Below are 12763 nucleotides of genomic sequence, written 5' to 3'. Positions count from 1 at the left end.
GTAAACCCTAAGGTTGCTGACATTTTAGGCGGCTTATTTCACATGTGTGCAGTTTTATATTAATATTAACTTTGTGTTCCAATAAAAATGTTTTGCTTACAATGAGGGCCTGTTTCCTAGCATTCTGAGTAGTTTTGTGATGAAGGGTGAAGACTTTTGGGAAAAGTGCAAAAAGAGAAAGAAAGAACAGTCCCTATTTCTAAGGAGAGTCAACAAGGAGATGCATTCTGAGGCAACAGTGTTAAGGTTAAGCCAGAGGTGTCAGCATCCTCCCAGCAGAAAGTGCATTACCAGAGCTAGCCTGGGGGCTCTGGTCTTGGACACTGAAGAGTGTGAGGGGAGAGAGTACTAACCCCACGCTAACTCCACAGGCTGCTGACCTGAAGGGCCTCCCAAACTACCCCGGGGAAAGCTGTAAATGTGTTGCTAGGCTTCCTGATTTAGGTAGGGCCAAAAAGAACACATTCTTTATTTTGCAAAGGCAAGCACATAGAAAGTAACCATCTACTCACTAGGCGTGGTGGCTTACACCCAGTACTTTGGGAGACCAAGATGGAAGGACCCCTTGAAGCCAGGAGTTTGAAACCAGCCTGGTCAACATAGTGAGATTCATCTGTCCAGAAGAAAAGAAAAAGAAACTAAGTAACCTGGAAGGATTCTGAAACTCCCCTAGCAGGATGGTCAGAAAATTTAGACAGAAAGCCCAGCTGGGTCAAGGACTTTATATCTCCTTATGGTTCACTTTGCTGGAGTAGCAACTCAGTATCACTGGTATTTGTGCCACAAGTACTTTAATGGTATGTAAAATTAATACCCACTCTCCACGTCACTCATACAAATTATGCAAACATTAGCAGTTGATTGGAAACATTCATTTTTAGCCAATTTGAAAAATTAAAAGATCAAAGACATTGCCAAACTAGTATATTGAGCCTAATATGCCTTAAATGAATAAAGATAACTCAAATGAGAAAGACAAGAAAATACAAATAGTAGATGATCCATTTAGTTAGCAATGATTTATTGCTTAAACAAAAATATTGTTTTGGATCAACTTGTTCTCAACCAAATTATTTTGGATCCAGTGATCTGCCACATTAAAAGCAAATGAGGAAGGCATACAAGGCAATGATCTAGGATAGGATCAGATTTTCCAACAGCATAACATAAACCTTGTCCCAAGGCTCATGGGACATTCAGTGGGTGGATTTAATGTGGAGTGGTGGGGGGCAGTGCCAGAGGAGGGATAAAAGGTCAGTGCTGCCAGGATTTGCCTAGTCCTTCCCTCTAATCATGATCTGCAGGCTCTTTGCAGCCTGAGAGAGCTTTTGACTGATAATATTGTGGCTCTGATAATCCTATGACATTACCAATTCCTCATTGCTCCAGGAAACTTTGCTTCTTTATCAAATTCCAAGCTTCTCCATAGAGAATGCTGGACCAGGAACAGGAAGATGTATGCAGTACTCATAACAGCAGCAGCAGAAATTATTCGAAGATTTATTGCCTTCTAAGAACACCAGAAATTAAATTTATTTAAGAATAAATATCCTGGGACTGCCAGGAAGGAGAAGAGGGCATAAAGACTCATTTTAGAAATATGATTTATCAGGCAAACTGTGCACTGTACCCTCTTGTAATGGCTCAGGATGTTGCAGAAGAATGGAACATTAATATATTATGCTGAAATTTTGGTTGGTCACAGTGGCTCATGCCTGTAATCCCAGCACTTTGGGAGGCAGAGGCAGGCAGATCACCTGACATCAGGAGTTCGAGATCAACCTGGCCAACAAGGTGAAAGCCATCTCTACTAAAAATGCAAAAATTAGCCAGGCGTGGTAGCGTGTGCCTGTAGTCCCAGCTACTTGGGAGGCTGAGGCAGGAAAATCCCTTGGACCTGGGAGGCAGAGGTTGCACTGAGCTGCGATCACACCTTTGCACTCTAGCCTGGGCAACAGAAGGAGACTGTGTCTATAAAAATAAATATATATATATATATGTGTGTGTGTGTGTGTGTGTGTGTGTGTGTGTATTTATTTATTATAATTATTATATTAAAATACATAACATATGTTTATATCATATAATATATTGTATAATATGCAATTTATTATGTATTATATATGTTTATAATTTTTTTTTTGTTTTTAATTTAAATTTTTTTCTTTCTTTTTTTTAAATTATACTTTAAGCTCTGGGGTACATGTGCACATCCTGCAGGGTTGTTGCATAGGTACACACGTGCCATGGTAGTTTACAGTCTCCATCCCCCACCTTACCTACATCAGGCATTTCTCCCAGTGTTTTCCCTCCCCAGCATCCCCGACCCCCCGTTATCCCTCCCCTAGCCCTCCATCCCCCAACCTACCCCAGCGTGTGATGTTCCCCTCCCTAGGCCCACGTGTTCACATTGTTCAACACCCGCCTATGAGTGAGAACATGCAAAAATATGGAACACTTCATGAATTTGCCTATCATCCTTGCACAGGGGCCATGCTAATCTTCTCTGTATCGTTCCAATTTTAGTATATGTGCTGCCGAAAGGAGCACTTCTTTCTTTAAATTTTTTTTTAATTAATGATTTTTTTTTTTGAGTCTCACTCTGTTGTCCAGGCTTGAGTGCAGAGGTGTGATCTCAACTCATTGCAACTTCTGCCCCCTGGGTTCAAGCGATTTTCCTGCCTCAGCCTTGTTGGAAATGAAAACTCAGTGTTGCAAAGAAAACAAGCACTCAAGCAAAGAATTTCTCAGCAAGGCAAATTTACTTCTGCAGAAGGGTGCTCCTTGCAGGTCTGGTCACCATGAGAGCACACTGAACAAAGGAGAGTAGAGGTTTTTATTCCTAATGCAACTTCTGCCTCTGTGTCCTTTTCCATTGGCTAGGATTGGACCACACACTCTAAACTAGTCCCAATTGGCTAAACATTTGAACTTTCTTAGATAAGGTAGGCACATGATGGGGGAGAAGGGAGAAGAAGAAGGGGTCGACTATGGAGGACTAGAGAGCTAATCTGTTCCCAAATAAGAAAAGGAATGTGAACTGGGACTGTGGCTTGTCTAGGCATATTTAGACAGGTTAAAGCATAGAAAAATCAAAAAGAAGAAAAAATGGGGGGTACTTGGAATTAAAGAATAAAGAACAGGGAGACTGCTTGCTTGCTAAGCTATTTGAAGAGGAACCTAACCATATCTCACAGCCTCCCAAGTAGCTGGGATTACAGGCGTCTGCCACCACATGCAACTAATTTTTGTATTTTTAGTAGAGACAGGGTTTCACCATCTTGCCCAGGCTGGTCTTGAACTCCTGACCTGGTGATCCACCCACCTGAGCTTCCCAAAGTGCTTGCATTACAGGCATGAGACACTGTGCCCAACTGTATAATTTTTAATGTATAATATTTATATATAATATATATTATATATTTATACACATATATAAATATAATCCTGAAATTTTAATATTTTTAAGATGGAGTGTTGTTCTGTCACCCAGGCTGGAGTGCAGTGGTGTGATCTCAGCTCACAGCAACCTCTGCCTCTTCAGTTCAAGCAATTTTCCTGTGTCACACTCCCAGGTAGCTGGGATTACAGGCGCCGGCCACCACACTCAGTTGTTTTTTGTTTTTGTTTCTGTTTTTTTTTTTAGTAGAGATGAGGTTTCACCATACTGGCCAGGCTGATCTCGAAATTTTTTTTTTTTTTTCTAGAGGAAGAAAGAGAGAAAGAAAAAGAAAAAAAAAAAAAAGAATAAAGGAAAGGAAGAAAGAGGAAGAGGAAGAGGGAGAGAGAACAGGGGTGTTGCTTTATTGCCCGGGCTAAAATGCAGTCTAAAAATGGGTATGCCTGTAATTATATTTAATAATAGAGACATAAAAAAAAATGAGGGAAGAAAATAATTAACAAGCAGCCAACCAATATTTCATTTAAACCTGTAAATACCTGTGATGTAGTACTGATAAGAGTGTATATTTTGTGTATTTAAAGTAGAGGGTTCTATGAATGTTAATAAAGTCTACTTGTTCCGGATCTGAGTTCAAGTCCTGAATATCGATGTTAACTTTCTGTCTCATTGATCTGTAAGTCTCCCACTATTATTGTGTGGGAGTCCAAGTCTCTTTATAAGTCTTATATATCTGGGTATTTCTGTATTGGGTGCATATATATTTAGGATCTTTAGCTCTTCTTGTTACATTGATCCTTTTATCTTTATGTAATATCCTTCTTTGCTTCTTTTGATCTTTGTTGCTTTGAGTCTATTTTATCAGCAAAAATTGCAACTCCTGCTTTCTATTTATTTATTTTTGCTCTCCATTTGGTTGGTAAATTTTTCTCCATCCCTTTGTTTTGAGTCTTTGTGTATCCTTGCATGTGAGATGGGTCTGGATGTGGCATACCAATGGGTCTTGGCTTTTTTTGCCTGTCTGTGTCTTTGGATTGGGGGATTTAGTTGATTTGAATTTAGAATTAATAACAATATATATGAGTTTGTTGCTGTCATTTAATGTTGGCTGGCTGTTTTGCCCATTAATTGATGCAATTTCTTAATTATGTTGATGTTCTTTATTTTTTGGCATTTTTTAGAAAGGCTGATACTGGTTGTTCCTTTCTATTTGTATGGTTCTTTCAGAAGCTCTTGTAAAGCAGGCCTGGTGGTGATGAAATCTCTGAGTGCTTGCTTGTTCACAAAAGATTTTATTTTCCCTTCGCTTATGAAGCTTAGTTTGGCTGGATGTAAAATTCTGGGTTGAAAGTTCTTTTCTTTAAGGATGTTGAATATTGGCCCCCACTCTCCTCTGGCTTGTAGGGTTTCTGCTGAGAGATCTGCTGTGAGTCTGATAGGCTTCCCTTTATGGGTAACCTGACCTTTCTCTCTGGCTGCCCTCAGTATTTTCTCTTTCATTTCAACCCTGGTGAATCTGGCGATTATGTGCCTTGAGGTTGGTCTTCTTGAGGAATATCTTTGTGGTGTTCTCTGTATTACCTGGCGTTGAATATTGTCCTGCCTTGCTAGGTTGGGAAAGTTTTCCTGAATAATATCCTGAAGCGTATTTTCCAGCTTGGATTCATTCTGTTCGTCACATTCAGGCACACCTATCAAATGTAGATTAGGTCTTTTCACATAGTCCCATATTTCTTGGAGACTTTGCTCGTTCTTTTTTATACTTTTTTCTCTAATCTTTTCTTTTTGTTTTATTTCATGAAGTTGGTCTTCGACCTCTAATATCTTTTCTTCTGCTTGATCAATTTGGCTGTTAAAACTTGTGCATACTTTGCGAAGTTCTCGTGTTGTATTTTTCAGCTCCATGAATTCACTTATATTCCTCTCTAAATTGTGTGTTATTTTTAACATTTCGTCAAACCTTTTTTCAAAGTTCTTAGTTTCTTTGCATTGGGTTAGAACAAGTTCTTTTAATTCCCAGAAGTTTCTTATCATCCACCTTTTGAAGCCTGCTTCTGCTAATGGAACACAGTCTTTCTCCATCAGGCCTTGTTCCGTTGCTGATGAGGAACTGTGATCCCCTGTAGAGGGAGAGATGTTCTGATTTTGGGTATTCTCAGCCTTTTTAGGCTGTTTTCTTCCCTTCTTTATAGATTTATCCATCTGTGGTCTTTATAATTACCGTATTTATAGTTGGGTTTCTGAATGGACATCCAACTTGTTGATTCCCGGCGCTAGAATCTGAGCAACCCACTGCGCCGGCCAAAACAGCGGCTTTAAGATTGATGGTGCTTTTCTGACTCTGCACCGAGAGCCGCCGCTCCAAGGCAGCGGCAAAACCGCCTCGCCGGCCTCAAGAGTCGCGCTGGCAACACGTGGGTCTCCTCCGCTGGGAATCTCCTGGTGGATGAGCAACAAAAATTGATCTGAAAGTGTGGCGTCCTCTCGTTCTCTGCGCTTTCAGTGGGAGCTACAATCCTGAGCTGCTAGTGATCAGCCATCCTGGATCTCTCTCTCTGATCTCGAATTTTGACCTGAGGTGATCTGCCTGTCTTGGCCTCCCAAAGTGCTGAGACTACAGGTGTGAGCCACCTGGCTGATTCATTGGAATGTCTTTACTTCTCAGTACATTTATTCTTCTTAGGTGGTGCAAAGAGTGACATAAATGAAATATAGATCCAGCTTAAATCAACTCAGAAAGCAAAAATGCTAGAAATCTCTTCTTTTTCCAGGCCCTGAGTCCCATCCCCAATTCTCATCCAGTGGCACCCCCATTGCTGAGAAGCTTCTTAGGCTCTGTCACTGGGCCCTCTGGTAACAACCCCTTGCAGACAACCCCTTCAGGAGACATGCGCGCGCGCGCGCGCACACACACACACACACACACACACACACACACACACACACACTCAGCCTCTTCATGGAAAGCGCTTTCTCTTCTGGCTCTGAATTAAACCTAGCTCTCTCCATAACAGTCTCTGGAAACTCTTCAGCATCCCCAGGGTCAGGGGTGCATGATGATAGAACAGGGTGGCTAGTAGAGGGAAATGATGGCCCCTCCTCTCCCCCCGCTCACCTGGCTCCATCTTCATGCCACAGCCCCAGCTCCCCTAAGGCCCCTGCCATTCAGCAGTTCCACTGCCTATGGTGTTAACTTCAAGAACACCAGTCCTGTGTCTCAGTGAGATAGAATGGGAATGGGATGTGGCTCCTACTTCATGGTTTTTTGTATTCTTTTTTTGTTGTTGTTTTGTTTTTGAGATGGAGTTTTACTCTTGTTGCCCAGGTTGGAGTGCAATGGTGCAATCTTGTCTCACTGCAATCGCCACCTCCCAGGTTCAAGTGATTCCCTTCTTCAGTCTCCCAAGTGGCTGGGATTACAGGCATGTGCCACCACACTCAGCCAGTTTTGTGTTTTTAGTAGAAATGAGGTTTCACCACGTTTGTCAGGCTGATCTCAAACTCCTGACTTCAGGTGATCCACCCACCTCAGCCTCCCAAAGTGCTGGGATTACAGGTGTGAGCCACTGTACCTGGCCCCTACTTCATGTTTAACATCCCTTGTACTTGAAAAATTCTAGGAACTGACCTTATGAAACCTAAATATCAAACCAGGTGTCCAGTGTGCTACTTCAGGAAGGAATGCTGAACATTGATTTGAGTCTCATTGCTGCTGGACAGGCCACCAGGGTTACCCTTGATGCAAGAGAACCATGGCAGCCAGATATGCTGACCTGCACCCCGGCCCCTCAGTGCTCTGCCCTACTCCTGATATCAGTGCCCGCACTTTGCTTAATAAAAAAGCTTTTTTTGGCTGGGATGATAGGCATGAGCTACCACGCCCGACCACTACTTGGATTTTCAACAGCACTTCATTTGGAGGGTGATTTCTCCCTGAAATTCTCTTGTTTGTTTGTTTCAGGTTATCAGTCTGTGCTGGTATTTTTTGCACATCTTTAGCTACTGCTTTTCCAGTCTTCTGGGAAATGCATGGTTCTTCACCCCGGCCCTTCTTGGTCCAGGCCTACTTTCTTTACCATGTAGTGTGTACTGACCAAGTGCTGTGTGTTCACAGGTGTGTCCCAGACAGACTAAAGCACAGTCCCTGTCCTCAGGGGAAATTTAAGGGAGCCTGCAGTCCAGAGAGAAGTAGAATGTAAGGGAATCACTGAAAAACAGTGTGACACACAAAACAAAAGAAGCCTTTGTTTAGTCCAGAAGTCATGCAAAAGACAGGGTGGACTCTCAGGAGGGCTGGAGCAAAGTCTGGGAAAGCTTCAGGAGGGAAGTAAGGGTAAAAGTGGCCTTCACAAATAGAGAAGAAGAGAAAAATTATTTCGGGCAGAGGAAACATTCCCAGGGCAATGGCAAAGAGGTAGGCAGAAGTAGATTCACACAAATAGAATTCTGAACAATTTGTAAATAGCATATTCCTCTATTTCCATGCTTCTCAACCAGGGCAATTTTGCCCTGCCCAGCAATATTTGGCTATGTCTGGAGACATTTTTCATGATCGCAAGCTGTGGGGAGCTCACATCTAGTAGTTGGAGGCCAGGGAGGCATCTAAACACCTTACAATTCACAAGACAGCTTCTCACACAAGGCATTATCCGACCAAAACATGAATGACACTTCCATTGAGAAGTCATGTTCTATTTTCACTCCAGTCTGAGGAGTCCAGCTCCAGGCCAAATTCTATGTGTGATTTTTCAGACCTGACAATAGGCGGTTACACAGGTATTTGCCTGGCAGGTCTCTGAGGGCTGGGGAACTGCACTGGCCATCCTAGCCTTGCTGCATAGCTGGTGCATTGCAGTTGTACAAGGGAGTTGCAGAGACTCAGAAGCCATCCCCATCCCCACCCCCAAGCTGGGTTCTTAGACACATCTGCAGGCCTAGCCTAGGCACCTCCATTTTGAGGTGAGGGGAGGTGTCTCAGGTGAGGCCAACTTTTTTCTTTTACAGAAATATAAAGTTATATGTATGTGTATATATATATACATATACATATATATGTAGAGAGAGAGAGACAAAGTCTCACTCTGTCACTCAGGCTGGAGTACAGTGGCACTATCTCAGCTCACTGCAACCTCTGCCTTCTGGGTTCAAGTGATTCTCCTGCCTCAGCTTCCCGAGTAGCTGGGATTACACACGCCCACCACCACACCCGGCTAATTTTTGTATTTTCAGTAGAGATTGGGTGTTGCTATGCTGGCCAGGCTGGTCTTGAACTCCTGACCTCAGGCAATCCACCAGCCTCAGCCTCCCAAAGTGCTGGGATTACAGGTGTGAGCCACCACCCGACTTCTTTTTTTAATTTTTAATTTTTAGAGATGGAGTCCTGTTGCCCAGGCTGGAGTACAGTGCTGTGATCTCAGCTCACTGCAACCTCTGCCTCCCAGATTCAAATGATTCTCCTGCCTCAGCAACTGAATAGCTGGGACTACAGGCACCTGCTACCACATGGTGGATCATGCCTATAATCCCAGCACTTTGGAATGCTGAGGTGGGCAGATCATGAGGTCAAGAGATTGAAACCATCCTGGCCAACATGGTGAAAACCTGTCTCTACTAATAATACAAAAATTAGTTGGGCATGGTGGAGGGCGCCTGTAGCCCCAGCTACTCCAGAGAGGCTGAGGCAGGAGAATCACTTAAACCCGGGAGGCAGAGGGTGCAGTGGGCCAGGATCACGCCACTATGCTACAGCCTGAGTGACAGAATGAGACTCCCTATGTATATATGTGTATACATGTATGTATGTATACACACATATATGTACTTGTATGTATGTGTCTACATGTATGTGTGTATGTGTGTGTACATGTATGTATGTGTGTACATGTGTGTACCTGCGGGTATGTGTATACATGTTTTATGTGTGTACATGTATGTGTGTGCTTACATGTATGTGTGCACATGTATGTGCATGCACGTGCACACATACATGCACATGCATGCACATACATACATAGGTACATGTACACATGCATGTAAACTCATGTATGTATGGGTACACATGTATGTATGTGTATGCACGTATGTGTATACACGTATGTATATGCAGGTATTTGTGTGTATACATGCACTTGTATTCATGCATGCATGTATGTGTACATATGTGCATATGTATGTGTATGTATGTGTGTATACATGTATCTGTGTGTGGTGTGTGTGCGCATATACATGTATGTACTGTATACATGTGAGTGTATGCATATGCATGTATGGATGTGTATACATGTATGTGTATGTGCATATGTGTATGTGTATGTGCTTGTATATGTGTGTATCCATGTATGTATAATTGTGTATGTGTGCATACATGTATACATGCATGTATAGATGTGTATATGTGTATACATGTATGCCTGTATATATGTGTATGGGTATGCATGTATACACATGTGTATGCATATGTATGTGTGCACATGTATGTGTATATTTACACATGTATGTGTATACATGTGTGTATACGTGTGTGCATGTATGTGCATGTATGTGCACATGTGTATGCACATGTATGTGTGCACTTGTGTGTACCTCTATGTGTATACGTGTGTGTGCATATGTATGTATACACACACATACACGCCTTCTATATGTGTGTGGGCATGTATATGTATGTACGCGTATGCATGTGCGGGCATGTATATATACACACATACGTATTTACCTATTTATAGAGAGAGGCGGGGTTATACCATGTTAGCCAGGCTGATCTCCCTGACCTGATCCACCTGCCTCAGCCTCGAAAAGCGCTGGGACTACAGGCATGAGCCATGGCACCCAGCTGAGACCACCTTCTCTGGGGTTCCTTGAAGACCTTTTCCCCACCTGGACTTTTGCGCTTCTAGCCCTTCCCCACTCCCTCACCTGGCCCCCTGGCAGCTCAACTGGCTCTGAGTTAGCTCTAGCCATAGTTACATTATGCAATTATTTGGTTTTCTTTGTCTTTGAATCTAGCAGGCACTTCATGATTTTAGAATTGAGTGAATGGGAACATGGTTTCATTTTCCAGATGACAAACTTAAGTCATTAACAGGATGATAGAGTAAGGCTTTAAGAAATTTTGTGGACAGCTTGGCAAAGGAAAATGTCATTTGGGCAAATGTAAAATCCTCCGCTTAGGCCCACTAAAACAGTAACTGTAGAGGTGTGGAATGCAGCATACGGAAGTGTTAGGATTCCCTGATATTTAGGAGTATGTGTGAGGCAGGAAAACAGGGTCTGGAAGTAGGGAACATAAGACCTATTCACACTTCAGCTATCACAGGAAATACCCTCTCCACAGTAAATGATTTTGCAACTTTACTTCATCCTCTTCGTTTACGTAGGGCATACCCCAGGTAACCAGTGGAACCCTCTAGAGGGTATTTAAACTCCCAAAAATTCTGTAACAGGACCCTCGGGCCCCTACGCTTGGGCCCGCTCCCACACTGTGGAGTGTACTTTCATTTTCAATAAAGCCCTTCATGCTTTCCTTGCTGTGCGTTTTGTCCAATTCTTTGCTCAAGATGCTGGGAACCTGGACACCCTCCACCGTAACATGTAGAACATAGTCCCATTGGATCTGGCTGAGCAGGACATCCCAGAAGTTTCATGCTCAGTTTAGGTGTTCTCTGAAAAATTATTTGTTTAGCTATGTGATTGAAATGTATCTAAATATTTGAATAAATATGCACATAGAGAAAAGAAAAAACTCAGGAGGCCACATAGTGAAAATGTTCCCTTCCACATCTGTCCACTGTCTACCATTTTCCCTCCCCAGAGGCAATTACTATTTATTCACCATTTTCTTTTTTTTTTTTTTTGAGACAGGATCTTGCTTTGTCACCGAAGCTAGAGTGCAGTGGCACAGTCTTGGCTTATTGCAACCTCTGCCTCCCAGGGTCAAGAGATTCTCATGCCTCCCAAATAGCTGGAATTAGAGGTGTGAGCCACCACACCTGGCCCTATTCACCATTCTTTGTTTGTTTGTTTGTTTGTTTGTTTGCTTTTGAGACAAGAGTTTTACTCTGCTGTTTAGGCTGGAGTGCAATGGCATGGTCTGGGCTCACTGCAACCTTCTGGGTTCAAGCAATTCCCCTGCCTCAGCCTCCCAAGTAGCTGGGATTACAGGCGCCCGCCACCATCCCCAGCTAATTTTTGTATTTTTAGTAGAGACAGGGTTTTACCATGTTGACTAGGCGGGTCTCAAACTCCTGACCTCAGGTGATCCACCCGCCTTGGCCTCCCAAAGTTCTGGGATTACAGACGTGAGCCGCCGCGCTTGGCCTTCACCATTTTTCAGAAGGGCCATTGACCATAGGGAATCTGTGCAAGGAAACAAATGAGTGAATTAGGATGCTTATGGTGGAGAAGGCAAGAAACAGCAGCAGAAAGCAAGATGATGTGAAGACTTCTCAGGAAGAAGGGCCCGAACAAAGCTGCATTTGCTGCAACTCTCATGGAACGGAAGCTTCCTGGCCACACGCTGACATGGGCCTCTTCTGAGCCTGCAACATAATTTTGTGTTCATAATTGTTATTCTTCTTCCCGAAAAAGAGCTTCCCAAGTTCAACAAGGTTAGCCCACTAACCAGTTCTGGGTCCACCCTAGAGCCAGAACGAGTCTGCATGACTCCATAACTCCTTAGGAGAAAACAAAGACTAATAATTGAAACTTACAGCAAGGCAGAACATTGCTCAAGATTTGGAAATTCTCCCAGTCAGCTCTATTAAAAATTGGGATGGGCTGCAGAAAACCCGTGAGCATGTCACTGGAAGTCTTCAAGTAGGAACAGAATGATAGCCTGCAGGATGTTGTAAGAGGAGCTGATGATCCCTTCCAACTCCAGGAATCTGAATCCCTAAGATAAGCTGTAGAAATCATCTAGAAATCATTTTTAGCAGGCACCCCAATGTATCCATTTGTTAGCATTGTTTAAATTGCTATAGTACTATAAAGTAACACAAATACATATTCAAAAGTATTCAATATTTCAGAATGAACTTTTGTCAGTCACCATTAGGAGGTTACTGAATTTAATTGGCAATACACTCCGAATCGCCAACTCCTCTAGCCATGCTCTTGGATACTGGATTCCTTGCTCAAAAATAGCCTAGGTTGGGTGTGGTTACTCATGCCTGTAATCTCAGCACTTTGGGAAGCTAAGGCAGGTGGATTGCTTTAGCCCAAGAGTTCGAGACCAGACTGGAGAACATGATGAAACCCCCTTTTTACTAAAAAAAAAAAAAAAATGAGCTGGACATGGTGGCATGCACCTGTAGTTCTGGCCACTCAGGAGGCTGAGGTGTAAGGATCACCTGAACCTAGGAGGTG

The 12763-nt window shown here is 42.9% G+C and overlaps 1 non-coding gene across 1 annotated transcript; it reads right to left on the bottom strand.

The window, feature by feature from the left end:
• Positions 1–2443: 2443 nt before the first annotated feature.
• On the bottom strand, positions 2444–2550 carry LOC116561625. Its single transcript, XR_004273523.1, has one exon. It is a non-coding gene; the product is annotated as a U6 spliceosomal RNA (small nuclear RNA).
• Between the last annotated feature and the right edge of the window lie 10213 nt (positions 2551–12763).

Source organism: Sapajus apella, unplaced genomic scaffold, assembly GCF_009761245.1.
Source record: "Sapajus apella isolate SASKATOON/1434 unplaced genomic scaffold, GSC_monkey_1.0 scaffold29, whole genome shotgun sequence".
Lineage (NCBI taxonomy): Eukaryota > Metazoa > Chordata > Mammalia > Primates > Cebidae > Sapajus > Sapajus apella.
The sequence above is the reverse complement of the archived record's forward strand: the minus strand, read 5'-3'. Positions and strand labels throughout refer to the sequence as shown.